The sequence below is a fragment of the Cibotium barometz genome, chromosome 47 (assembly GCF_041138505.1).
Source record: "Cibotium barometz isolate CiBa-2024 chromosome 47, ASM4113850v1, whole genome shotgun sequence".
Taxonomy (NCBI): Eukaryota; Viridiplantae; Streptophyta; class Polypodiopsida; order Cyatheales; family Cibotiaceae; genus Cibotium; species Cibotium barometz.
The window spans coordinates 15,578,603-15,583,400 of NC_141092.1; the positions used below are offsets into that span (position 1 = coordinate 15,578,603).

Genomic DNA, 4,798 nt, shown 5'->3' on the forward strand with positions numbered 1-4,798 from the left:
TTTTATTCTTCAATTTATCTCCTCCCTATATTTGGATTAATCTTATTGGTCCTCCATAGGAACCTTAATTGGACCATAATCCAAAAATTTCTAAAAATCTGGACCCTTAGACTAAGGTCCTTTTTACCTATTTTCAATTAATTCCAATTACACATTGGAAAGTTCTTTTTGAAATTGAGATATTTTTGGATATAAAAATCCTCCTAGTGAAGAAGAGCTTGATGGTCTACAAAGAAAATGAACTTGGTCACCAAAATGTAATGAATGAAACATTTTAGCTGTATAGACCACGGCCATCCCTTCTCTTTTTGTCATGGTGTAATTTTGTTCTACTTCTTCTAATTGGCAACAAAGCTAAGAGGGAAGTCCTTGTTGTGTTCTCCAGGTTGAGCTAGTACATAATTGATTGTGAAAGAAGAAGCATCTATGTGGACATGAAATATGATTTCCCAATTGGGAGACCTCAAAATGGGAGCACTCACTAACGCTTTCTTAAGGGTATCATATGCTTGTTGTTCGGCACTCCTCTATCCATTCAAAAAAATAAGAAGGGGATGAGCTATGCTAGTATACATGAAGATGAAATGCCAACAATAATAACCAGCATGCCCCATAAATCGTTGGACATGAAATATGATTTCCCAATTGGGAGACCTCAAAATGGGAGCACTCACTAACGCTTTCTTAAGGGTATCATATGCTTGTTGTTCGGCACTCCTCTATCCATTCAAAAAAATAAGGAGCCCATAAAGGGGATGAGCTATGCTAGTATACATGAAGATGAAATGCCAACAATAATAACCAGCATGCCCCATAAATCGTTGGACTTCCTTAAAGTTGGTATGGGGTGGTAACTTGAGAATGAGTCACACCTTATTGTCATCTCTGGAAACGCCACGTTCTAAGATGATGTGTCCTAAGAGCACTCCATGTCGGACCCAAAAATGGCATTTCAAAGAGGGTTAAAAGATATTCTGTAGAGTCGGCATCTCTCTAGCACTTTTCTTTAACAACATAAGATGTGCTTTCCATGTATCATTAACATAGAGGTCATCCATAAAGACTTCAAGGAATTTTCACAAATATTCCTTATAGGCTGTGCATATTAGGTATCGGAAGGTTCCTGGGACATTGATCAAACCAAATGGCATGACACGGTAGGCATATGTGCCCCATTCAGTTGGCAAAAGCGCAAGCTTGATAGTCACCCTCTTGGTGGGAGGTTAACTCACTTAGGCATCATGGCCATTATATGAGATTATCCTTAATCTTTTATTAATTCATGATGATTTGTCCCTAATCTGAGCTTTATGATCACTCCATTTCATAAGGCAAGACATTGGGAATCCTCTTTATATGAAAATTAAAAGAAGCAACAATATTGATAGACTTCTTAAATGAAGAAGCCATTAATGGATCATCCACATGCCTAAGCTTATAGTGAGAGGCTTGTAGTGAGTACATCTAAGATCATGAGGGTGATTCCTTGAGATTTTCTTTTGATATCAAGTGCTTCCTCCATGATTTCTACTTCTTGAAACAAAACCACCCATCTAATGCTTGATTTTCAAGAAATTTTAACGTTTGATGTTAGATGTCTTTTCTTTTTTTACATTACAAAAGAATTCAAGGCAAGAAATAAAAAATCTATTGGAGTTAGTTCAACAAATCTATAGCATAAATAGTAGTGCATTCATTATAGACTGTTTACAAGGATTATTATGCTAAAGCAAGTGCATTTTACATGTAGTTACATATAATATATTGTACATGTTAAGATACATATAACATATTTTGCATGTACATTCCCCTCAATGCAAGAATCATGGCCAAAAAAGTGAGTAAATAAGGTTTTATAAAATATGTCAATAAAGAAGAAAAATTTGTAGCTACTCCAAATAAGCTCACACTTTCTATAAAGTAAAATAATAATCTACCCTATATCATGTGCTTGTATAGAAAAAGGAAAATAGTCTAATCTTGAAAGGCTAATCATGAAATTTGTTAGAAAATGATAATTACCATATCAATGTTATGAAATTATAATTCGCATTCCATATGTAAGAGAACTTGTACTGAAACTTTCAAAGAGTGTCAAATTTCTTTTCTCTTATGAATCATACAAGAAAATGAAACAACATACAACAACCTAGCCATTCACTGACATTAATTACTAACATTAAAATAGTATACATGACCAAATCATTTCTTAAATAAGGTGCAAGTTACCTACAACAATAATAAGGGGGGCTCAAGTACTATGAAATTATACACATAATTAACATTTAGAGGGTATTTATGAAACCTTGATTCCTTATAGTGACCAATCATTGCTTTATATACTCCCTTTATAAAGACCAATCATTGCTTTATATACTCCCTTTATAAACTCTCTGTAGTGAACTTAGGGAAAATTTTAATTTGTGCATTCAGTTACTTTTTATGCAAATTTGTTCAAAAAATAATGAAACTATTGACTAATTTATTAGCACATCTAGCTTTTTTCAATCCACTTGGGAGGATTACATATAACCTTTGGGACACCCCACCATGGGATTCCCACTATTTCCTCATTGAAATGAAGTATGATGTGCACTTTGAGATGTCCATTGCATATTCAAGGCAAACAAAGTGCTCTAACAATCAGACAAGCAAGAAACGAAGTACCAATATCCTATTGCAACAACTTCACTCAATCACAAATACAACTTTCAACTATAAGATCACAAATCTCTTCCACTCTCACAAATCAAACACCTCATATGTATCTTCCTTTATGCACTTCATGTGCACTATTCCTTACACTTATGGTGGTATAAAGGTTTGAAAGAAACCCCCTTGTGGTACTGGGGGGTGTGTATGAAGTGCTCTCCCACATCACTACCTACATAGAAAGAGATACCAGTGAAGAATTTTTTTTTAAAAGAAACAATATCAAACAAAGGTTAGCATATTCATCTAGAAAAGATCTTTAAAGGTTGCATTTGCATGAGAGAATTAGATCTACATGAAGCATGATAAAAGAGTAGAGGGTGACAGATCATCAAGGTGTACATACTATATTTATATAATTTGAATGACATGCTTAGCAGTCATTAAAAAACCATTAATAACCCAACATTTCTATGTTTCATAAACGGATTCTAAATGTTTAAATTTCTTGGTGAGGTTAACAAACCACTTGCACAAGGTGTTGAATGCATGAAAAGCTTGTTTATTAGAGGAATCAGATGTGGTATGAAAGTTTAGCATCATGTATACTTAAGGTGTTAAATGCATGAAGCGCTTGATGAGACCAATTCTATGTGTGCATGCACATCAAAACTGTGTGTGTGTGTGTGTGTGTGTGGGGGGGGGGGAATTCCTCTTGTCCGTTCGTATTTAAAAAAGCTTCAAGTCTTTACTGAATACCTCTTGCACTAAAACGCTGCGTGTAAAACAGGTATAGAAAGAAAAGGCTTGAAAACAAGTGGAATTGTCGTTAACCCTAAGGGTGTTACAACTGCAAATGTTCTAGAAGCTTCCGGTCTCGACGCAGTAGATTCTTTAATCTAATTTTCCCATCCTTTAACATAAGGCTCAGAAAGAAACCCAATGCAAATTAGGAGACATAAAGAAAGAGATCAGAAGAAAATTAAACCATTAAATACCTCATGAGATCGTTTCGTAAGCTGGCCGCCTTGCAGAAGATGGTATAATTAATAGATGATAAGAATGATAAGTATAAAGTAAATAAAGTGTCAATTGCGGTATCGATGCCGTGGGATCGTTGCTGAAGGGAATGAAGCCTGGTCCGACGTCAAGCTGGGCCTTAATTATTTAATTTGTCAGTGGCAAAAACCTTAGTATATCAATCAATATTACAGAAGCCCGTAGTGGTCTCGGCCTCGAGCCAGGCGGCACTCCCTCTAGCAAGGCGTGCCAATGAGTTGATCATCTGTAAAACCCACGCAATATAGTATAATTAAGAGCGTGTAAGGTTTATTAGGAGAAGATACCTGCAACAAGAAGACGGTTAACGGTTAACATGACGGTGAGTTCAGCAGATCTGGACACTGGGATCGTTGTAACGGTTTACCTGTATGCAGATCTGGATCGATTGAGCTTCTGAGTTTTTGTGGGGTTGTGTGTTTTGGATGCCTGCAGGTTGGGGGGAATGAAGCCTGGTCCGACGCCAGCCCTCTGTGTTTATCATGTGCAGAGAAAAACGTTTGCTTTTCTTGCAGCGCAAGCAAAGAAGCTTTGGTTCTGCAGCATGATCAGTGTGTGATATATTGCAGCACGGCAGGCGTCGAGCCAGGCGGCCACTCCCCTCAACATGGGCTAATCCTAATGGTTTAGAAGAGAAATTAGAGATAACAGAGAATGATTAGGAGATATATTGTTATGATTGCAATTTTTCTGAGGGGATGATAAGAAGAGAGTCATGGGTTAAAGGGCCGCGGATAGCTTGCCTTTTTGTGAAGGCGCGCGCGCGGTGAGGGTAAGGTGGGAGAGAGGAGAGAGAGAGAGACGGGTGAAGAGAGAGAGAGAGAGACGGGTGAAGAGAGAGAGAGAGTGATTGAAAGAGAGAGGACGTATTTTAGGGCTACAGGACGATAAGACAAGCTAGCTACAAGATTCCAAGCTGGTTAGGAGAGAAAAAAAAAAGAAAGAAAGCCTGTAAAAAAGGGTGGGGTGTGGTGGTGGGAGCAAGGACGTCTTCTTTTAAGCCACTGTTCAAGCGCAGATAGATGCAGGAAACAAGAGAGAAAGCACAAAACGGAGTGGCAAACTGCCAAGGAGAAGAGAGAGAGAG

The 4,798-nt window shown here is 37.4% G+C and overlaps 1 long non-coding RNA gene across 1 annotated transcript; it reads right to left on the reverse strand.

Moving 5' to 3' along the window:
- Positions 1-2,650: 2,650 nt before the first annotated feature.
- On the reverse strand, positions 2,651-4,456 carry LOC147611406 (uncharacterized). The gene is made up of 3 exons (XR_015263748.1): positions 4,079-4,456; positions 3,651-3,937; positions 2,651-2,884 (listed from the first exon to the last, which is right to left on the reverse strand). It is a non-coding gene; the product is annotated as an uncharacterized LOC147611406 (long non-coding RNA).
- Between the last annotated feature and the right edge of the window lie 342 nt (positions 4,457-4,798).